The sequence below is a fragment of the Anomaloglossus baeobatrachus genome, chromosome 2 (genome assembly GCF_048569485.1).
Source record: "Anomaloglossus baeobatrachus isolate aAnoBae1 chromosome 2, aAnoBae1.hap1, whole genome shotgun sequence".
NCBI classification, from domain to species: domain Eukaryota; kingdom Metazoa; phylum Chordata; class Amphibia; order Anura; family Aromobatidae; genus Anomaloglossus; species Anomaloglossus baeobatrachus.
In genome coordinates, this window is record NC_134354.1 from 754101599 (window position 1) to 754126303 (window position 24705).

A 24705-nucleotide genomic window follows, 5' to 3' on the forward strand; every position below is an offset into this window, starting at 1 on the left:
TTGAAATAATAGTAATTATTATTATTATTAATAATAATTATTATGCCCATTTTCATATTATTTAATTATATAATAATAATAATAACATTATAATTATATTATACTAATTAGTAATAAATATTTGTTAATTATTAGAAAGTCATTTTTATTAATTTCATTAATTACTAAACAAATTATTATTAATTATACTGTTATACACTCTTGCTAGGAGGATAAGTCATTTTCTCAGGTTTGCTCTTCCACAACAGATGGAGAGCCACAGGTTGTCTTAACCTCCTAATAAATAAGACACCGTTAATCGATTGAGACAAGTGCAAATTATTTTCCATCTATTCCAAAAAGGCAAGGCAGTATGTTCTCTAATGTTGCCTATTGTCATTGTGCTAAGTAATAGGCTGCGATGTGCAGGAGTCAAACACACGTAGTTCTTGTAGACTGACTGCTGACTGGGAAATATTGCAGAGAAGAAAATATATAACGTCTCAGTGAATTTCATTGTGGAATGTTTTACACATCGAGTAAGAGAGTCACAGGAAAAAAAATAACACAATCCACTGATGTGATAGGTAGAGATGAGCAGATCGGGCAAAATTTGAAATTCCAAATTACCGGTTAGGGTTTTTTTTTATCCCGAGAACTGTTATTCTCTGTGGATTTAATCTCCCTTATTGCATTGTGAAATCTCCATGACTCCAGAGCATGATAAATGATATAATGACGCCATGAGTGACCTGTCGTGCTTGGGCAGAACCCTCTGGGACCCTCTTCCAAAGCGTAATTCTTGGCCCAGCATGAGAGGTCCACAGATCTCAACGCAAACAAAAAATTGTTGAAGGACAGAGGGGCCAGAGAAGTGAGCGGCGAAGCATTAGGCCATCTTTTTTATATCTCAGAAAAATGGCGCCCAGTGGTCGTTATTTTTCTTAAATCCGAGCTGAAGTCAATTACAAAAATTCCGTCTTTAAGCGTTTGTGGATTTTTGTAAAATTCAAGCAGAATTAAATTTCACTTGAATATAACCACTCAGAAAAAGACATGGACGCACATCCAAAAATCATAAGGTGATATAAAGCCACTAGGCAAAAATGAATGTGACTTAACATGAGGTTCTTGGATAAACATTCTGATCAGACAGGGTGTTTGGTGCTGTGTGGCGACCATTGCTGTGGTGGTTTTGTGTCGGTTGGGCGGTATGGCCTGGAGTCATGGGAACTCAACCTTGCAGCATGGGTGTTGAGAGACACCAGGTCACCTACCCTGGTGCACTGTTGATGTGGCGGTGGTTGGCACGCAGCACTGCACCATTTAAGGCTTCATCATACCAGTTAGAGACCCACCCAGAGGTTTCCCGTGACGTGGCAATGGGCTTCATAAAGTCTGATCAGAATGTTAAACCAAGAACCTCACGTTCAGGTATAATGAAATGAAAAAGATGAAAAGGCACTCACCAGTGAAGCTGTATAAAAATCCTTTATTGGAAAGCAGGTTACGGATCAGGACATCAGGGGAGGGAAAAACACACAAACATGCTGGACAACGGCCGTTTCGCGACTTCTCGGGGTGCTTCTATGGGTCCACCCGAGAGGGCGCGAAACGGTCATTGTCCGGCAAGTTTGTGTTTTTCCCTCCCCTGATGCCCTGATCTGTAACCCACTTTCCAATAAAGGATTTTTGTACAGCTTCACCGGTGAGTGCCTTTCCATCTTTTTTCATTTCATTATGAATGTGTTTTTGCTTTGAAAGAGCACCACGGTGGCTGTTTTGTTTTTTTTTCTGCCTGGCTGCTGAAGGTATTAGCCATCTGAGAACCGTGGCATCTGATGCCTTCTTACTGGTGATGTTTTAATGGAGCCTCCAGGGATATTGCTTCTGCATATTGTGAACAGTGCCCAACGCTTTCGTCTATGAACCTTTTGATCACATTCAGGTATATAAATGTTTGCCTAGCGGGAATAGATCAAAGTATAATTTTTGGATGTGCAGTTCATGTCTAATTTTCCAGTTATACTATAAAGACACCAAGAAGTTGCATTCTGCTGATTATTTTCTGCACCACATTTGCAAGGAAAAAATAAGCAATGTGCATACAACAGTTCAGAATTGTCATTGACTTTGCTGGCATAAAGATAGACATGCAGATTTGTGCCAAAATCTGCACCAAAAAAACACATTAAATACACACTATGTGCCCAAAGCCTTACACATATTATGGATCCTCTTCATAACAGAGAGAACTAGTATAATCTAAAGACAATGCATTTTTAATACAGGTTTTGAAAAAGAGAAGGAAAAGTAGAACTCCCTCCTTTACATTTTTTAATCCTTTGCAAATTTGCAACTCGTTTTTGGCTTTCGCCTCTCAAAAAAAACTGAGCAAAAATTGTTGTAAAAGAGATTTTTTTTCTTTTATTTAAAAAAACCTGTATGTAAAGGAAATTCTATGCTGAGTGAGATAATCAATGGAGGAGTCTTCTTCTCTCATCCCTTCTTACTGGAATAATATACCCATACGACTGTGGGCATTTTTATCTCAATGGTCAACCAAAGATTTAAAGTGAACCTGTCAGGTGCAATATGCACCCAGAACCTCGAGCAGTTCTGGGTGCATATTGCTAATTCCTGCCTAACTGTCCCTGTATCTAGTAGCATAGGTAAAGAGATCTTTAGAAAAAGTATTTTTAAAGATCCTTTATGATATGCTAATGAGCGAGGGGACTAGTCGTAAGGGCATTACTTCCTGAGCTCATTCCGCCCTTTTAGAATGTTAGCACACCCACATGGACATGCCAACATGCTATTCAATGCAGCATTACCAGAGGTGACATGTGTACCTAACTCTGCTGTCACCGCTGATCAGAAGTCACTTTCGGTCATACGCAATAAACCTCTCTGAAGCCAGGACACATACACCCGGCTTCATACTGCGCGTGACCGGAAGTGCCAGGACTTCGGATCAGCGGTGACAGAAAACACAGGTACGTGCGTTACTGCTGTTGATGCTGCATTAAATAGCATGTTAGCATGCCCCTGTGGGTGCACTAACATGCTAAGAGGGCAGAATGAGTGCAGGAAGTAATGCCCTTGTAACTAGTCCCTGCGCTCATTAGCATATCATAAAGGATCTTTATAAATGCTTTTTCTAAAGATCCCTTTATCTATGCTAGTGTATACAGGGACAGTTAGGCAGGGATTAGCAATATACACCCAGAACTGCTCGTGAGTCTGGGTTCATACGGGACCTGACAGGTTCCTTGTAACCAGAAGAGGCCATCTGTGGCAGATGGAGTTGACCGTAAAAAATTCAATTTTCTGCTGTGCTAAACTACAGTTAGTTTCATTGACTGACAAAGAACAAAAAAACATTTCTAAGAATGCTATCTGTAAAACTTTTCCAAAAAGGTTCAACCTACCTTTTTTATCTGACTTTACGAGTCCAAAGTCTTCCTAACCGTGCAGCCAATTTTGAAGAATTGGGACATTTCAGCAGCTAAAATCCTATAAAATAAATTTAAAAATAGTTCATAGCAGAAAATTCAATAGGTTGACATACACATAAAAAAACACTCAAGACTCGATGGAAAAAGTAAAGAATTGTGCGTCCACATATTTCACACTAGGTCGACATAGAGTATTCGGTTCTGTTCACAGACTGAATGTGTTTGATCACAATTATCATGGGTAAACCATACTGTCAGCACTCCAATGTTTAATTAATTTTACTGATTACACTCTAATAACGACAAGCATTAAATGTATAATGGGACATGATTAGTGCTCAGCATCGCTCTCTGATAAGCCTCCTAGAACAGCCAATTTATAAACTATCAGTGTCTGGCATCGAACTGGAGCCTCTCGACAATAGATAAGATCAGACGGACCCATGTTGGGTGCCAAAGCTTTACACATTAAAGAGAACCAACCAGCAGGACTTTCATATATAAAGTAAAGCCATTGCTATACTGGCGCTAGGATGCTGAATGTAAGCATGGCTTTTGTTCTGACATTGGATGTTTTATTTCAGAAATATGCGCAAGTAAAGTTCCAGCAATGCCCTGCTATTTGATTGACAGCAGCTACAGAAAATCTAATAATAGGTGGGTCGAGTTTTGCTATATATTCCCACACCTGTCTGCCTCCCTGGCCTTTGTCTTTGCCTTTGCCTCCCTGGCATTTTAAACATGCCCCTATCATGTGATAAAAATTACTCAGACCTGGAAGGAGCCCATACAGTTTAGGCATCTACCAAGGCAAGGAAGGCAGAAAGGGGTTGGATTTTTTTTTAATTATCATACTCACGAAATAGTTAAACAGACTTGACATTATGATTTCTCAGGTCAGTATGTTTATGTTGATACCAAACCTATATAGTTTTCTATTATTATAATTTTAGTAGTTAATTTATTTTTGTTAGAAATTTGTAAAAAAAAAAAAATTAAAAAAATTGCTTCTGTTTATATATTACAGGACTCGTATCGTTTTTATGGGGCTATGTGAGGGTTTATTTTTTGCGCCCTGAGGTGATATTTTTACTGATACAATTTGGGGGAAAATACAATGTTTTGATCGCATCTTATTGTACTTTATTGTGATTTTGTGGCTACCAAAAATCAGTAATTCTGGCATTTTGATTCTTTTCTCTTTACATTAATTTATTTTATATTCTGCTAGATTGTACTTTTATGAATACCAAATATATGTATTTTTTATTTTAATTGTTTTATTTTTAGTAGGGCATAAGTGGTTGGTTTGAACTTTTGTGGGGGGGATTGTCATATTTTTAAAAACTTTTTTTTCACTTTTCACTATATTTAATAGTGCCCTAAAAGGACCGGAAGCTGCGATTGTCTGATTGCTTGTGCTATACCAAGCAGTGATATAATTGAACTCTCTCGCTTGCTTGTTCTTGCCCGAATGGTGACTTAACCCCTTAAGGACCAGGTGATTTTTCATTTTTGTGGTTTGAAAATTTTCCTCCACTTATTCGAAGAGCAATAACTTGTTTATTTTTCTGTCAACATAGCCATATGAGGCCTTGTTTTTTGTAGGATGAGTTGTACTTTTGAATGACACCAATCATTTTGTCATAAGATTTAATGGTAAGCGGGAAAAAAAAATTGCAAAATAGTTTTTTGGAGTTTTTTATTTACAAAGTTAATTTTACCAAAAAACTGACTTAGCAGTATGATTTTCCAGGTCAGTATGACCATGTAGATACCAAGCATGTACAGTCATGGCCAAAAGTTTTGAGAATGACACCAAAATTATTTTTTCACATGATCTGTTGCCATCTGGTTTTTATTTGTGTTTGTCTGATGTTTACGTCACATACAGAAATAGAATTGCAATCATATTGAGTTCCAAAAGGTTATATTGACAGTTAGAATGAGTTAATGCAGCAAGTCAATATTTGCAGTGTTGACCCTTCTTCTTCAGGACCTCTGCAATTCTCCCTGGCATGCTCTCAATCAACTTCTGGACCAAATCCTGACTGATAGCTGTCCATTCTTGCATAAGCAATGCTTGCATTTTGCCAGAATTTGTTGGTTTTTGTTTGTCCACCCGTCTCTTGATAATTGCCCACAAGTTCTCAATGGGATTAAGATCTGGGGAGTTTCCAGGCCATGGACCCAAAATCTCTATGTTTTGTTCCATGAGCCATTTAGTGATCACCTTTGCTTTATGGCAAGGTGCTCCATCATGCTGGAAAAGGCATTGTTGGGCGCCAAACTGCTCTTGGACAGTTGGGAGAAGTTGCTCTTGGAGGACATTCTGGTACCATTCTTTATTCATGGCTGTATTTTTAGGCAAGACTGTGAGTGAGCCGACTCCCTTGGCTGAGAAGCAACCCCACACAATCGTTTCAGGATGCTTAACAGTTGGCATGAGACAAGACTGGTGGTAGCGCTCACCTCTTCTTCGCCTAATAAGCTGTTCTTCAGATGTCCCAAACAATCGAAAAGGGGATTCATCTGAGAAAATGACTTTACCCCAGTCCTCATCAGTCCACTTCCTGTACCTTTTGCAGAATATCAGTCGGTCCCTGATGTTTTTCTGGAGAGAAGTGGCTTCTTTGCTGCCCTCCTTGAAACCAGGCCTTGCTCAAAGAGTCTCCACCTCACAGTGCGTGCAGAAGCACTCACACCAGCCTGCTGCCATTGCTGAGCTAGCTCGGCACTGCTGGTAGTCCGATCCCGCAGCTGAAACAGTTTTAAGATACGGTCCTGGTGTTTGTTGGTCCTTCTTGGGCGCCCTGGAGCCTTTTTGGCAACAATGGAAGCTCTCTCCTTGAAGTTCTTGATGATGCGATAGATTGTTGACTGAGGTGCAATCTTTGTAGCTGCGATACTCTTCCCTGTTAGGCCATTTTTGTCCAGAGTAATGATGGCTGCACGTGTTTCTTTAGAGATAACCATGGTTAACTGAAGAGAAACAATGATACCAAGCACCAGCCTCCTTTTAAAGTGTCCAGTGGTGTCATTCTTACTTAATCATGACTGATTGATCGCCAGCCCTGTCCTCATCAACACCCACACCTGTGTTAATGGAACAATCACTAAAACAATGTTAGCTGCTCCTTTTAAGGCAGGAATGCAATGCTGTTGAAATGTGTTTTGGGGGTTAAAGTTCATTTTCTTAGCCAATATTGACTTTGCAAGTAATTGCTGTTAAGCTGATTACTCTTTATGACATTCTGGAGTATATGCAAATTGCCATTAGAAAAACGTAAGCAGTAGACTTTGTAAAAATTAATATTTGTAGCATTTTCAAAACTTTTGGCCATGACTGTATAGTTTTTGCTTTATTTGAGTGCTGAACAAAATTCAGAAATTTTGGAAGAAAACAGATCTTGCATCTATTGAGACTGTCCGGGAGCTGTAACGTTTTACATTTCTTGTTATACGGAGCTGTATAAGGCCTTGTTTTTTTGTGCCCTGAGTTAGTGTTTTTATCCTTAGGATTGGTCATCAATGCCTGATCGGCCGGGATCCTCACCCAGCACACCCACCAATCATATGTTCTTAGAGCCGGCAGCCAGAAATGCTCAGTTCCGGAGCTGCCTCGTCTTCTGATAGTGGCTGCGGCCGGGAACTGCACTTCTAAATCCCATGCAACTCAATAGGAGGTGGATGTGCAGTACTCGGTCACGGCCACTATCAGAAGATGGGTCAACTCCAGAACTGAGCATTTCTGTTTGCCTGATACCACCGCCAGCATCGAGAACAGCTAATTGGCAGGAGTAGGAGGTGTCAGACCCTGACCGATCAGACATTGATGACCTATACTAATAATAAGCCACCAATGTAAAATTAGTGGGCAACCTCTGTAACATACACAGGATTTTTCTCATTATTGAAGTCATAGTGGTTGAACCTCGCAAGTAATCATAAATTCATCACCTATTCTTTTGATAGATGATATATGTTGTTTTTGAGTCCACTCCTTTTCGTATTCTTGGTGACTCTTCACACTGCTATAATTCCACTAAATTCGGTAAGTGAATATACAGCTAGGGCGTTCTTTTGGTCAAGGGTGACAATTTGCAGGCATATCTTTAAATGAGTAGTTGTGTGAAAGAATACAATCCATTTTGTTCCTATAAAAATCATCTTGTCTTATAGCTGAATGATGTCATAGGGCTCACTTAACACTGATGGGCGGGGAAGTTTCACATTTGTACACACACCCCTGCGGCTCTTATAGATGCATAGTTCTGGGAAGTTATTTCTTTGTTTGGGATACTATATAAACTGGTCACATGATGTAATAAAGCAGAAACTTTGAGTACACCACAAAGCGTGTGTGCTGCAATGATTTCTCGGCGCTCGTAAAACAAATCTTACTAATTGGGAGTTCCAAGTGTATTTTGCTCATAGTTTGCAGATTCTTTCTACCAACGCACATGATGATGTCATAAAGCTCAGTTAACACTGATGGGCAGGGAAGTTTCACTTTCTATCCACACCACTGCGGCTCTTATTACTTGTGAGAGAGAATGCAATGTATAGACATCACTGGCAGAAAGACAGAAGTAATGGAAAATAATAAAAGAAAATACCAGGCACTAATATATTTAACATCTCAGCCCAGGCTTAGTTAATGTTAAGTGTCATTATCAGGAGAACATCAGCAGTTTAGTCGCCAAAATTACGTGAGACAATTCACGGTAACATTTTCACTTCGTTCCTCAATATAAAACTTAAAATAAAAATGTGTGAAAAACTTAAGTCGGGAACCACAGTATTTAATTTTGTGAAGATGTGGCTTGCAAGAAACTTTGCTATAACACAGTTAACTTTAAAAACTTTTACCAAATTTACTTTTTCAGTTCTGATAGTACTGCGGCGTTTATGTGCACAATGTAGATCTTATAATGGAAAAAAAAACTTCCCAAAAATTCTAAAATGTCCAGTTAGTGAAGAATTCTTAAAAAACTGAGAGTTCATAGCTATGAATAAGAAGATCCTGAGTGTAGACTTTCTTCAACATTATTAAAGGGAACCTGTCAGGTGCAATATGAGCAGTTCTGGGTGCATATTGCTAATCCCTGCTTAACCGTCCCTGTATCTAGTAGCATAGATAAAGAGATCCATAGAAAAGTGTTTCTAAAGATTATTTATGATTTGCTAATGAGGCCAGGGACTAGTCGCAAGGGCGTTAGTTCCCTTGGCTAGTCGGCCCCCTTAGCATATAAACACGCCCCTGTGGGCGTTCTAATATGCTAAAGAATGTGCAGCATCAGAGGATGATCTCACTCATCTCTCCGCTCCCATCGCGTCCGACTCCTGGATTTTGGCTCAGTGCGCAAGATCCTGGATTTTTGGTCATGTGCACTATGAATCTGGGTGTAAGCATCTTGGCTTCAAACTCTTGTAGTGCGACCGAAAGTCCAGAATCATGTGCACTGAGCCAAAGTCCAGTGTTGGATGTGAAGTGAAGGGAAGTGAGCGTGACCATCCTCTGACACTATGCATCAATTAGCATGTTAGTATGCCTACATGGGTGTGCTTATATGCTAAGGGGGCAGACTAGTCAAGAGAACTAACGCCATTGTGACTAGTCCCTGTGCTCATTAGCATATCATTTGGGATCTTTAGAAATACTTTTTCTAAAGATCTCTTTATCTATGCTACTAGATACAGGGACAGTTGGGCAGGGATTAGTAATATGCACCCAGAACAGCTTGTGGTTCTGGGTGCATATTGCACCTGACAGGTTCACTTTAAATATGGTACATCATGTACAAGCTTTTGAGAAACTTCTAATCACGGGGAATCTTACAGCTGAATCCCATAGAGTTATTCCCATATTTAGGTATTATCAGCTACCCGAAGAATAGATTACAAATTTCTTATCTGTGGGAGTCTAAATGATGGGTCCCCACCCCGATGCAGAAAGTGGCACTCTGAAATTCCATTGCTAATGGAGCAGTGTCCGTACATGAGCACCACCATTCCATTCATTCCCCATGTGACTGCAGGAGATAGCCGAGTACAGTTCTCTGCAAGTCACGTAAACAGTGAACATATCAATGGTGGGCATATCCGGCTTTCGCTCTGTTTAAATTGGCATTTAAAAGCCTTGTTCCTGAATCAAGCAGATCAGCAAGGGTAGCTAATAATTTGAGATGATCGAATCTTGTGCAATTTGAATTTTCTGGCTTCACGGAATTTTATCTAAAAAAATTATTTGCTGTAAATACATTTGCAGCACATCTCAATACTGCAAAACTTCTAAGTGTTCTGAATATAGGCATAAAACACTCAAAGGTCTCCTAGGACTGCACTGTACCCTTTTTGAGCTCTTTATTCCAAAATCAGCCTTTTTATTGTCCAAGTGACCCCAACATATTTAGCTTGATGAAAACTTACAAGAATTAGTGGTAAAAATCAGCCTGTTTAACAAGACACTACAGTATTTGACTTGTTAGGCAATTTAAATTGTAGAAAGAATGCAAAAGTTACCCCTTTTGGGGAGCAGATGCCTATTTTGGTGGATTTTTATTTTGGAGCAAAAAAAAAGTGAGGCTTTTTCAAAAGGATTGGTGCAAAAATGAACCCTGTTTTGGGAGTTTTTAAAGCATTTTTTTCTTTGCTAAAGAAAGAAGCAAAAGGTTTTTTGCAAGGCGTCTAAAAATTATCCCATTATTTACGGAACAAAAACAGATGGGCTCAGAAATGTTTAAAATTGAAATGTAATTCATTTTTAACTAGTATTAAAAAAATATCCTTTTGAAAAGGTTTTCTGCAAGGCGTCTAAAAATGATCCCATTATTTACGGAACAAGCTCAGAAATTTTAAAAGTTGTAATGTAATTAATTCTTAACTAATAATGAAAAAATTATCCTTTTTAAAAGTTTTTTTTACAAAGTGTCCAAAAATGATCCCATTATTTAAGGAACAGAAACAAATGGGCTCAGAAATTTTGAAAGTTGAAATGTAATTAATTCTTAACTAGTAATAAAAAAAAATCCTTTTTAAAAGGTTTTTTGCAAGATGTACAAAAATTATCCAGTTATTTAGGAAACAAAAACAGATGGGCTCAGACATTTTGAAAGTTGAAATATAATTAATTATTAACTAGTAGTGAAAAAATTATCCTTTTTTAATGTTTTTTTTGCAAGGTGTACAAAAATTATCCAGTTATTTAGGAAACAAAAACAGATGGGCTCAGACATTTTGAAAATTAAAATATAATTATTAACTAATAGCAAAAAAATTATCCTTTTTAAAAGTTTTTTTTGCAAGGTGTCCAAAACTTATCCCATTATTTAAGGAACAAAAACAAATGGGCTCAAACATTTTGAAAGTTGAAATATAATTAATTCTTAACTAGTAATGAAAAAATTATCCTTTTTAAAAGGTTTTTTGCAACGTGTCCAAAAATTATGCAGTTATTTAGGAAACAAAAACAGATGGGCTCAGAAATTTTGAAAGTTGAAATATAATTAATTATTAACTAGTAGTGAAAAAATTATCTTTTCTAAGTTTTTTTTGCAAGGTGTCCAAAAATTATCCCATTATTTAAAGAACAAAAACAGGTTTTCTTAGACATTTTGAAAGTTGAAATTTAATTAATTCTTAACTAATAGTGAAAAAAATATTCCTCTTTTTGGTGGCCCACAATAGTTTTGTTATTCTAAGAATGAGTAAACAATTATAAAGGATTTTTATCAAGCCTTCCAAAAATTATCAATTTGTTGGGAGCTCAAACAGGCAAGCTGTTTTTAAAGTGAAGAAGAAATGGCTTGCGATCAGCAAGAATGTTTTTGAAAAATAGCCTTACTTAGTAAGCTTTATGATGTTTGTGGACATTCAAAAAGTACATTTTGAATGAGCAGTACAGTCTTGTGTCAACGACAGAATTCACATGGTAGAGCATTAAGACAGGTAGGTAAGGAGGTCTAGCAATGTAGGACCAGCACCGGCAACCCAGCAGCACCAGTACAGTGTATTATTATAAAAAAACAGTAGAGAGGGAGTCAAGATTGGCTTTGCAGACTGAAAATGTAGCGGCAAATACAGAAAAAATGTGGTGGTAGCCATTAAAGCTGTGGTCTCTTCTCCAGCACTCTTATACCCCCACCCCCTAAAAGAGAATATCATGAGCAAACAGTGGAGGCAGAAGTTGTGGTAAGTGACCACAGTGTCACTCCCTAATGATTTTTTTAAGAGGAGTGACAAAAGCTGATATATAGATTCATATTCCAGATAATGTCCCATTTAAGACTCCGCTCAAATGAAAGGAAATAAAGAAAATACAGAAATAGGGATTAACAGGATAGGGACTATGGTAGGAAATGTCATAAGAAAGCAAATTACCATTATCAGACTACACCTCTAACCTTTTTTATTACTCTTTTTATTGTTTTTAGTTTTATTACTCTTTTTTTTGTTTTTAGTTTTCTATCTTATTTTTTTCTTTTACTACATCACCTCTTTTGAAGAAATATGCAACGTAACCCCAAATTCTACATTGCAAAGTAGGTACACATAAAATATGATAATACACAAACAGTGTGCAGTATGGTTATGGGAAGTACAGTTGATTAATTAAACTATGAAAACACGTATTAAAGTTAAAATGTGTCCATTATGCAAGCATTGTATTTGTTTCACGCTGCAAAAGAGAGCACCTGTAATGGGTCAATTTATTCAGGTGGTGTGCATAGGTCTAATATTGGACTATTACAACAAAGAAGTGTGTACAAAAGAAAACTGAAATTTTTTGTGGCACGCACAATTTGTGACGTAGACAATTGATTTTAAATTTTTGGATATTTGTTATTTTGTTTAAAGAAAATACAATAAAAAATGACACAAAAACCTGGCTTTGACAGTTCCTCTTTACTATCAAAATTAGGACATAGGTTATTAAATTTCATTCTTGGTTTGCAATTACAGTGTGTGAAGATAAAAAAATGCTGTTATTATGGTGCTGTCACTGCAGTATATCACAGATCAATGAATTAGCATTTACACTGACTCTGCAGGTCCTGAACCTCCCTATCTATTTTATATCTGTGCATTATTTTTTACAGACTAAAGACTGCTTTACACGCAGTGACATCGCTAGCGATGTCGCTGGTGAAAGCACCCGCCCCCGTCGGTTGTGCATCACGGCCAAATCGCTGCCCGTGGCGCACAACATTGCTAGGAACCGTCACACGTACTTACCTGCTTAGCGACGTCACTGTGGCCGGCAAACCGCCTCTTTTCTAAGGGGGCAGTTCGTGCGGCGTCAACGTCACACGACAGCCATCCAATTGAAGAGGAGGGGCGGAGAGCAGCCGAAAGAAAGTGACGCCCACCTCGTTGCCGGAGGACGCAGGTAAGGTGTTGTTCCTCATTCCTGGGGTGTCACACGTAGCGATGTGTGCTGCCTCAGGAACGACGAACCACCTGCATCCTGCAACAGCAAGGATACTTGAGATTAGAACGACGTGTCAACGATCAACGATTAGGTAAGTAATTTTGATCGTTAGCGGTCGTTCATACGTTTCACACGTAATGACGTCGCTAACAAGGCCGGATGTGTGTCACGAATTCCGTGACCCCAACGACATCTCATTAGCGATATTGTTGCGTGTAAAGCCCCCTTAAGACAGCAACTTCCATTTTCAATGTGCTTCAACACAAGTGAAGTAGCAGAACACAGTACAATTTTGACCTTTTTTGACTATATGTGAAATAAGCTGGGCGCTCTGACCTCCTAATGTCATGATTGTCTCCCTGCATGTTGAGACCAATGACAGCTTTTGGAGTGGAGCCTCTTATCTGGTACTCTTCATTTAAATGGGTTTCATTTCTCTTGGCACTGAAGTGGTTAAATGCAAGTTTGGCAATTGCAGCTTTTTCAATCCAGTTCCTTGCTGAGTGATCAATTACACTTACTAAGTAATCACTTCTTTCAGCTTTAAATAGTGGTGTATCCCAGCAATCGCTGCTGAAGATACAAAGTCATTTGTGTCCTGGCCACCTTTGAGGAAGGTTTTGCAAGACAAGTTCCTGTGCTCAGGCTATATATTTTTATTTGGAAATTTTCCCCCGTTTGTCTTTGCTTCCCTGGTGAGTTGTTAGGGCAGTGGTGAGGTCTAGTGAACCTCTCCTGCCCCTCACTAGTCAGGGCTACTATAAGGTCTTTTGAGGGTCCCAAGGTACCTGTTTGGCGACAGTTGCGGAGACTGTATAGGGATTGGTGAGGAGAGAAGGGATAGTTGCAGGTGAGGTTAGGTGGTGCCCACCTACCCTTCTCACTAGTTCTAGGGCCTACAGTTGTTTTTGTTTCCCCAATGCCCCCCTTTTCTTCTATTTGTGTTGTGCTTCAGATGCACATAGGTCTGAATGCAGCTCGTCACGCTGGCTACACCTGGCAAGTGTGACACCCAACCGTAAGACCGGAAAAGTATAAAATGCCACTGCTTGCCTGGCCCTCAACTTTTTTACTGGCTGTAATAGTCCCTCATGATTTGCTGCAGTAGATGATTTCTTTTTATAGCATTCTAAAGATGTGACTGAGGCTTTAAGAAAGTTTGTGCCTATTAATAGTAGACAGAATTACTTGTATACTGGGTTATATTTACCTTTTCTGCATCGTCCAGTGATATTGCTTTTTATTATAATGCAAAACAAGATATTCTATTACTGGCTAATCCTTTAATTGTATATATACTGTAGAGACTGTGCATGTGGGTTTTTTCCAATGGTAAAGCCTGTGACATTGAATGCTTATTGACTTGAAGTAATGTAAAGAACGTCTGATGCATGAAATCCATCCTACCAAGTACAAGGTCACTACACGAACTCGTATTTTCTCTTTACATATTCTATTCAACACACAAAATCAGGTCATTGTCAATCATAGGTAACTTCACTAACTTCACTAGAGCTTTGATGAGTCTGGCATATTGACTTCATAAAAGGTATATAGGCTTTAAGATGTACTCTAGGGGCATAAGCATCAATTTATGCTCCCATCCCGTTTTCAAAGGGGATATAGTGCATTTCTTGTATATGTCCAGTAATGTATTAATTTATTTAACAGTGATGTACAAAAAAAAAAAATCATCAATAATAACTGAGAACGCTGCACTGCCCCTGATGGTCAATAGTGGAATAACATCTATATATCATTATAGGGAACTTGTCACCAGATTTTTCCCTATTAAACTAAAAGAATCCCCTTTTGCAGCTCCTGGGCTGCATTCTATAAAGGTTCACCTTGGCACTCACCTACCAGACCCCAAAAATAACTTTATAAAACTTAGCTGTTAGGTATGCTAATTACCTTGGTTGGCCAGATGGGCTGGCTCATTTTCTGCTCTTTTCCCCCCTCCTGCCGCTGATCGCCATCCTCCTTCCTTGATTGAGAGGATGGCGCCCTCCTTCATCCTCCTCATCGCATTTTCAAATCTTGCACCTGTGCAGTTAGGTTGGCTTGCGCAGGTGCAGTTCGCTCTGCTATATCGCGGCCAGAGCAGAAAACATAGCTGCCCTCGCTCGTGCCAGTGAGCTAAATGCGCAGGCGCAAGATTATGGGCGGGTACGAGCATGGCGCTGGTGAGGTCATGTGTCGTGGGCGAAGGGGACGCGCTCGCCACGCTTGGGTCCGGGACTTCTGCTGCTGCTGCTCGGTGGCTCGAGCGGTGGGCCGGACCCGGGGACTCGAGCAGCGCACTCACCTTCGTGAGTGAAAAGGGATGGTTTGTTTGGGGAGAGAGTTCGTGACGCCACCCACGGGACGTGGTAATGATGGCACCACCGCTGCTGGTGATGGGGATCCCGGGAGAGATGGTAGGGAGCAGCTAGGATGTTGTCCCCTCCGTGGGTAGGGGTTGGTGATCCTGGGGCCCGATGGTGTAACGGGGAGGCTGGATGGCTGGGGTGCAGGGTTTCAGGGGCAGCGCGGTGCGGTGCCGGATGGCACTGGTGTACTCACTCAGACAGTCAATGACAGAGTCTCTGGTAAAACAAACGGCCGGATGGATGGGTCCCGCAGCCGGCTGCAGTGTTGTTGTGCTCTCCCCGGACAGCTGATGGTGGCTGTCTTTCCCTGCACCTGTTAGAATGTTCTGACTCCTGTGGTTTCCCACCTGTAGTCCGCTCCCTGGCATATAGGTGCTGTAGGAGTCCGTTTGCCCGCAGGCGCTGGCCCTTGGATCTCTAGCCTGTGGCGGTGGCTGTATATCCTCACAGTGTGGACTGTTGCCTTCTGTCGGGTCTTTGTTGTTGGGAAACCCCTGGGGTTCCTGTCACACTTGGATTTGACTATTGTCGGCGGCTCCAAGCCTGGTTGGGGTCCGATGGCCCTGCCTATGTGCTTAGCTTCACTGCACTCCCCGGTTCGGTACCGGCGAGCCAACGCCCGACCCCCGTCCTACAGCTCTGCAGAGTTCCGCTAACTCCTGCAGACGGCCACCACCGTCTGCCAACCTTGCTATCAGTGCCTGGGCTCCTACCCAGGCACACGCAGACATTTCACTCCTCTCACTTTCACCTCCTAAACTCATCTGTCTGTTTTCCCGCCTCCAGACCTGTGAACTCCTCGGTGGGTGGGGCCAACCACCTGGCTCCGCCCCACCTGGTGTGGACATCAGACCCTGGAGGGAGGCAACAAGGGTTTTTGTCTGACTGGTGTAACTGTCTAGGGAAGGGGGTGTGTATGTTGTTATGTCTGTGACTACCTGACTAGTCCAGGGCCTCACACATGCACAAAGCCGTCCTCACCAGCGCCATGCTCATACCCGCCCATAATCTCGCACCTGCGCATTTAGCTCACCAGCACAAGCGAGGGCAGCTGTTTTCTGCTCTGGCCACAATATGGCAGAGCGAACTGTGCCTGTGCGAGCCGACCTAACTGCACAGGTGCGAGATTTGAAAATGTGACGAGGAGGATGACGGAGGGCGTCATCCTGTCAATCAAGGAAGGAGGACGGCGATCAGCAGCAGGAGGGGGATAAAGGAGCAGAAAATGAGCCCGCCCATCTGGCCAACCAAGGTAATTAGCATACCTAGCAGCCAAGTTTTATATAGTTATTTTTGGGGTCTGGAAGGGGAGTCCGGGCACAAGGTGCACCTTCATAGAATGCAGTCCAGGAGCTGCAGAAGGTGATTCTTTTAGTTTAATAGGTAAAAATCTGGTGACAGGTTCCCTTTAATTAATTATTTAAATCATTTATGCACTTATATTTTGCCTATATATCTGTATGTCTACAAAGGTGACAGGAGTCCAGTCTTGGTTAACCCCTTCACCTGAAAACACCCTTTCGACCAGGCCATTTTTTGCAATTCTGACCAGTGTCACTTCATGAGGTTATAAAATTGGAACACTTCAATGTATCCTGGTGATTCCAAGACTGTTTTTCTGTGACATATCGTACTTCATAATGGTTGTAAATTTAGACCGATATTTGTGTTTATTTGTGAAACTATAAAAAATTTGGCAAAAATGTTGAAAATTTTGCAATTTTCAAACTTTTAAATTTAATGCCCATAAAACTGAGAGCTACTGTATATAGCCCAAAATAGTTACCAAATAACATTTCCTACATGTCTATTTTACATCAGTGAAATTTTTGAAACATTATTTATTAGCAGGATTCAAAGTTTATCAGTCTCTACTGTAAATCAAGAACCAGGAGTGGCTCCAGAGTGGAGAAAAAAAGAGGAGCCATAAACTGCAAATGTCAGACCACCTTATTATTTGGTTTATTCTTATCCTTTTAATGTGAAAAAACATGGCAGAATGAGCAGCTTAGGAAGAAGAAAGAGTTATTATGGGACAGCCCCGGAAGACATTTTCGGAGCGTGAGATGTTTCTAGGTGGGTAAGTTTCGGTGTTTAGTGGAGAACGTGACAGTCTAGGATGCACAGTGTGTGTGAGACGGAAAAACAAGGGTAACAAGGGTAACATGAAAGTAAATTATTGATAAAAGGTCATTTCGATCCCATTTATGTCCAAAACACCCTTAATTCCATGGAAATTTGTAATGCAGTCACTACTTATGGGCAGAATGGACGGAAGAATAGTCAGGAAACCCAGGGTCTAGTAACGGGAGGACACGTATGAGTATAAGGAGTAAAAGGAGGCATAGTCAAATCAATATCCGATGGTCAGAAATCCAGGAGAGCACCTAATAGGTTTAGGAAGCAAACAAAGACAGGGTCAGGTAACGGTCCAAGGTCAATAGGCAGGAGGTCACGACTGGAATAAGGAGTGGGTAGAGAAAAGTCAAATAACAATCTGGGGTCAGAACACAAAGATCAGAACACTAACAGAGGCAACAGCACAACTGAAGAACCAGAAAATACAACTGGCAAAGTTATGGGTGAGCATGCTCAGTAAGAAGCCTAAGCAATTATCAGGGAGGTGGAACACCTAAGAAATCAGCACCAACATGGAATCCTGCCCTGTCAAACAAGCTGCTAGCTAAGTAACTCAGGAAGGCGCAGCAGAGCATCTCCAATGGCAAGATGCTCTGCACATAGGAATCTTGTAACTGTCAGGAATGTAATTCAGGAAAACGTAGAGAATCATCTTCTAGTCTGCAAGATGCTCTGCACAGTGGAATCGTGACAAAATTAAAGTAGAAAGAAAGGAGCTGTAGTAGGTATAGAGCTGAGAATCCAAGAAGGTATAGCTATTCATAAGTGGGGACCCTGAGACAGCAAAAGAGAAGGTGAGGTGACTGCAATGTGTGGGCCAGATCTGGAAGTGTTGGTGGAAGAAGACTAGACTTGGCAGCTCACGGCATGGATACTGTGCAGGAAAGACCTGTGGGCAGAAGAGAGGAAAGATGTCTTAAAATATGGAGGATCAGGTCATCTATGCCGTGTTATTGAAATGTTGTTCCTATAGAGGGTAACATTTGTAGAGATTAACAACATACACACATTGTGGAACCCATTTCTCGGTGTCTAGAGTCAAAGTAAGACCCATTCATCCATGCAATCCTTTCATGAGCACTCCAATTTGTATGTCACTTATTTTCCCCATACATAGCAAGATGCAAAACTTTGTGCACCCTCATATCTTTCACACTGGACTAGCTCCACATCCCCTACTTTGAGATGTGTCCTAGTCTTTATAACATTTTTTACGTTGCTATCTCAGTCCCTTCACTATGTCTTCAGCTCATATAACTTCCCCATATGTTTTATTATCTTGATTTTTATTTCAACTAGTTGATCCTAGCATATACCATCACTTTATGCCAATAATAAGTATGCGTTTAATCACAGATCCAGTACCCACTGGGTCGTGTCCTCCATTATTCCCAAACTTTTGCATTGCTGGCTACTTCTGTATCACTTCTCCTACTTCTGTATTCCAAGAGTATGGTGCCAACGTATTGAGTAAAATACCTTATGAAATACACTGAGCTCCCCAGATTTTGTCTCTGTTTTCTGTATTGAGCTGCATCGTTCCGTGCGTAGGTATTCATATTTTTTTCTTCTGGAGTGTAGTATGTGAAATCTCTGCTCTATAGTCCAGCTGAGTGCTTCTTCAGAGTCTCCTCTGGGGGTATTTTGCAATTTCAGCTCTCCTTCCCAGGTACTTAGTGTAGCACCCCTGAGCCCCTCAGGGTGCTACAAGGTTCTGCATCCCACCAGGATGCAGGGCCTACCTCGTTAAGGACCCAGAACCCCAGTGCTGGTATCAACAAAAACCTAGGTAATCCCAGTTTTCGCCAACAATCCCCCTTACAATGGTACCTAGCTAGGGTGGGACCCATGGATGGCCGCCTAGAGGTGGAGACACTCTAGTTCACTAGTTGACCAGGTGGGAGGGGCAGACTGTGGAGAGTAGTCAGAAAGTGTCAGACAGTGGAGGTGAAAAGGTGTGACTGAGCAACATCCTGACTCGAGTTTACAGTGACTGGAAGGTCTTAAAAATGCAGGACAAAAAAATGCACCAAGAATTGATTTGCTGCTTCATTTTTTCTGCACCCAAAACTGCAAGGAAAAAACAAACAACATGTGTACAACACTTCAAAAATTCTCTTTGACTTTGCTGACATAAGGATAGACAGGCAAATTTGGGCAACAATTTGCACAATAAACTTCACCAAATCTGCAACAAAAAACTCTCAGTGTGCGCCAACAGCCTTGCTTGGCCTCAAAGCAGAGATTTCACATAGCGTGCCTCAGATTAATCAATGAGAAATTGAGACTATCTTTGCAACGGAGCTACGCATCGGAACATGGAAAGAGCAACAACAACAACAGGAGAACAGGAGAGATTAGGGATTTTTTTACAAGCAATTTAGCTTAATTTTTTTTTTAAAGAAAGTGACACATCCTCACTAATTTAATTCCTACCTTTAGGGATTCTCCTGTTTTGTTTGATTTTATCAATATTTTTTACATTGTTTTAATTGCATCTGTTTTAATTAATGTTGTTGCACAATGAATAATCCTTGGAAATGGATATAGAAAAATGAAAATCTCAATTAAAAATTACACAATGGTTTTAGTAAACGAATACAATGAATTAATCGCTAGACACCCAGCAGATATTACCAGGAATTAAAATATATTTACAAAGTCTTAAAATGTTGCGCCGTGTATTTTATTTCTTATGCTGTAAACAGTAACATGATCTAAGAGATAAAATACAAACGATCAATGTGATCAAGAATCTGGCGCAGGTAGAATCAATGTTCTGACTTTACAAATGTCTATATCATCCGCTCAACCCTCACCATCTCCCCGTGGCAGCGAAATCAATAGCATTTGTGGTCCGCATCTCTATCACCTGTCTTTGTTTTCATATTCCATAAAAAACTACAGCGGAAGATGAGCCGCATTGTACCTATTTATAACTATCGCGTGGTGCTAGGAGTATTGAATCGTCTATCTCCGAGCTGGAATGATACCTGATCGAACTTGGCACTGCACAATGCCACTCATTAAATTCTGTTAAGAACAATAAAAACACCGTGCAGCACAAATGTCGGTAATTTGTTCCATTGTTACACAATGCAGTGCAGTATACATGTAGTACTATTACAGGCTGAACATTAATAATTATGAAAAAACATCCCAGTAGAGTGAAGAACTAGCCAGTTGAATAAAAATGAGCTCTACAGTGCAACTACAGAATAAAACAAGATAGGTAAATTGGTGAACAAATATATTTCGATTTAAGGAACATATGTTGAATTCAATTATATTTTAGAATAATCTGTCACATGTACATGAGAAAAAAACACTACTTTGGCTATTATTTGGCCAGCGTCCTGTTTGTTTGACCAGTTTTCAGTTGTCTCTGAGCTAGTGGGTGGAGACTAAAGGGGGCTTTACATGCTGTGACATCGCTAGCGATGTCGCTACCATTCGCACCCGCCCCTGTCGGTTGTGCGTCACGGGCAAATCGCTGCCTGTGGCGCACAACGTTGCTAGGACCCGTCATACATACTTTCCTAGTGACGTCGCTGTTGCTGGCAAACCGCCTCCTTTCTAAGGGGGCGGTTCGTGCGGCATCACAGCAACTTCACACGGCAGCCGTCCAATAGAAGTGGAGGAGCGTAGAGCAGCCGAAAGAAAGTGACGCCCACCTCGTTGCCGGAGGACGCAAATATGGTATTGTTCCTCGTTCCTGGGGTATCACACGTAGCGATGTGTGCTGCCTCAGGAACGACGAACAACCTGCGTCCTGCAACAGCAACGATATTTGGGATTAAAACGACGTGTCAACGATAAATGATTAGGTGAGTAATTTTGATCTTTAGTGGTCGTCCGTACGTTTCACACGCAACGACATCGCTAACGAGGCCGGATGTGCGTCACGAATTCCGTGACCCCAACGACATCTCGTTAGCGATGTCGTTGAGTGTAAAGCCCCCTTTAGAGTTATGATGTCTCCTAAACAATATGCACTAATCTTTCTTTATGATGTGTGGCACTAGATTTCAAGTCCTTTTTCTAATTGAAGAGTAGGGACGAGCGAACCCAAACTATAAAGTTTAGGGTTCATTCTGAACACCGGGTATCTCGGACCCAAATATGGACTTTAAACTTTACGTCGGGTTCTTGTTCAGGTTTGACATCCAAATAAAGTTTGTTGAAAGGCTGCTCAAACGTTTTGGTGTGGGCACTTCCTGTCCCATCACAGCCATGTCAAATATTGACATGGATGTGACTGGCTGACACACCTATTGAAAAAATAAAAAAATAAATGACATGGGCTCCTCCCCAATTTTTGATAATAAGAGCAGCTAAAACATGGTTCCAGTATCCCATGTCCTTATTCTGCTCATCATCAACAAACTGTTTGTGGGCCTTCTTGTGCCTCATCTTTAGAAGAGTCTTCCTTCTGGGATGACAAGCAAGCAGACCAGTTTGATTCAACCAGTTTGATTCAGTGTGTGGTGTATGGTCTAAGCACTGACAGGTGGCCCCCCACCCCTGTAACCTTTGCAGCAATGCTGGCAGCACTCATACGTCTATTTTGAAAATACAACTTCTGGATATGAGCTGAGCACTTGGACTCAGCTTCCTTTGTCAACCATGGCGAGCCCTGTTCTGAATGGATCCTGTCTGGCTGAACTGCTGTATGGTCTTGGCCACCGTGCTGAAGCTCAGTTTCAGGCTACTGGCAATGTACTTATAGCCTCGGCCATCTTTATGTAGAGCAACAATTTTTTTTCAGATCCTCAGAGAATTCTTTGGCATGAGGAGCCATGCTGAGCTTCCAGTGACCAGTATATGAGAGTGTGTGAGCGATAACACCAAATGTAACACCCCTGCTCCCCATTCACATCCTTGTAACACTAATGAGTCACATGACACTGGGGAGGAAAAATAGTTATTTGGGTACAATTTGGCCATTTTCAATTAGGGGTATACTCATTTTCTTGCTAACGATGTAAACATTAATGGCTGTGTGTTGAGTTATTTAGAGCAGAGGTCCCCAACTCCAGTCCTCAAGGCCCACCAACAGTGCAGGTTTTTGGGATTTCCTTAGTATTGCACAGGTGTTAATGTAATTACCTGCCCAGGTGCTGGTTCCAACAGCAGTGCAATGCTAAGGAAATCCTGAAAACATGCACTGTTGGTGGTCCTTGAGGACTGGAGTTGGGGAACCCTGATTTAGAGGGTACCAAATTTAGACTGTTATACAAGCTGCACACTGACACTGTACATTGTATCAAAGTGTCAGATCTTAAGTATTGTCCTATGAAAAGATATAATAAAATATTTACAAAAATTTGAGGGGTGTACTCATTTTTACGTAGGCTAATTTCCACTTTTGACCAACAGAAAAATCAGGGTTGGGGCTTAGACAAAGGGCGTGGCTTTATCCTCTTTGTCTCTGATTCCTGGGGAGAGGCTCCTGCTGAAGTTATTTGACTCACAGTTTACAAGAAATAGAGGGTGGCAATGGCCCGATGGACACTGGCAAATCCTTCCCTCCTGATTTTGTCCTTCAATTTTGGCTATAAAAGTAATTTCTACACAGTTAAGTTTTTGCTTTTATCTATTAGAAGTTTTAAACTCAGGGAAAGTTGCAAAGAGTAGAATTATTTCTATATCTATTAGTTACTGGTGCAATATAAGCCGAAATAGGATCAAAAGAAAACTTTTATTACCAGAGGAATAGCTGTGCTTTTTTATGATTTTTTTTGTGTGTATTTTTCTATCTAACAACTAAAACATCTACCCGCTACTGTAAAGATGAGCAAAACATTAAAAATTCACCTGTTTTTGAATCCAAAAATATATCATTTTCTTATAATGGAATAGTATTTTTCACATAAGAAATATCATTTCATAATAGAAAATAAGGAAAATTGGCGGGTTGGCGAATCGGCAAATTGTCGTAAACCTGCAAATGTGTCCTTCTCCAGTCTTTGATCTATCTGCGGGTCACACTGCAAAACATATATTTTAACATATTCTTCATAGTCTAGACAGGTGAATTATTGACTTAGTGAATATTACTTGTATTGTGATCTTAGGATTTGTATGGAGTTGAATAAGTAGAAAATTGCATTCCCCTTCTGAGTGTGAAATTAACTCAAGAGACGTTCAAGCTGCATTTCTAAGAGTAGAGAAAAAAATAAGGAATGGGAAAAATAATGGTGACTTATATCTACTTGTTGGTTTATAAATATATAATAAAAAAAAATTTCATTGACCCTAGAAGAACTGCAGGAAATAAGGGCTGAAATCTTTGCGGTAAATACCAAAGTAGCAGAGGGGATTTCCCTTGGCAGGCCATACACGTTGGAGCAAAGTTTTCCAAACCCTGTAATTTCAGGGGCTGACTATATGTATATAGTGGAATCTACTGTGTATATACATATATATACTGTATATACATTACTGACCAAAAGTGTGGACACACCTTCTCATCTCTAGAACAACTGTCAAGAGGAGACTTTGTGCAGCAGGCCTTCATGGTAAAATAGCTGCTAGGAAACCACTGCTAAGGACAGGCAACAAGCAGAAGAGACTTGTTTGGGCTAAAGAACACAAGGAATGGACATTAGACCAGTGGAAGTCTGTGCTTTGGTCTGATGACTCCAAATTTGAGACCTTTGGATCCAACCACCGTGTCTTTGTAGAAAAGGTGAACGGATGGACTCTACATGGCTGGTTCCCGCCGTGAAGCAAGGAGGAGGAGGTGTGATGGTGCTTTGCTGGTGGTGACACTGTTGGGGATTTATTCAAAATTAAAGGCATACAGAACCAGCATGCCTACCACAGCATCTTGCAGCGGCGTGCTATTCCATCCGGTTTGCGTTTAGTTGGACCATCATTTATTTTTCAACAGGATAATGACCCCAAACACACCTCCAGGCTGTGTAAGGGCTATTTGACTAAGAAGAAGAGTGATGGGGTGCTACGCCAGATGACCTGGTCTCCACAGTCACCAGACCTGAACCCAATCGAGATGGTTTGGGGTGAGCTGGACCGCAGAGTGAAGGCAAAAGGGCCAACAAGTGCTAAGCATCTCTGGGAACTCCTTCAAGACTGTTGGAAGACCATTTCCGGTGACTTCCTCTTGAAGCTCATCAAGAGAATGCCAAGAGTGTGCAAAGTAGTAATGAAAGCAAAAGGTGGCTACTTTGAAGAACCTAGAATATAAGACATATTTTCAGTTGTTTCACACTTTTTTAAGTATTTCATTCCACATGTATTAATTCATAGTTTTGATGCCTTCAATGTAAATCTACAATTGTCAGTCATGAAAATAAAGAAA

The 24705-nt window shown here is 40.7% G+C and overlaps 1 protein-coding gene across 1 annotated transcript in view; it reads right to left on the bottom strand.

The window, feature by feature from the left end:
* The window catches only part of CNTN5 (contactin 5), a 2293676-nt gene that overhangs the window by 1822954 nt on the left and 446017 nt on the right, over positions 1–24705 (bottom strand). Inside the window, exon 2 of the mRNA XM_075337481.1 lies at positions 3411–3495. The gene's annotated coding sequence lies outside the window, so the exon portion shown is untranslated. The remainder of the gene's footprint in view (positions 1–3410; positions 3496–24705) is intronic.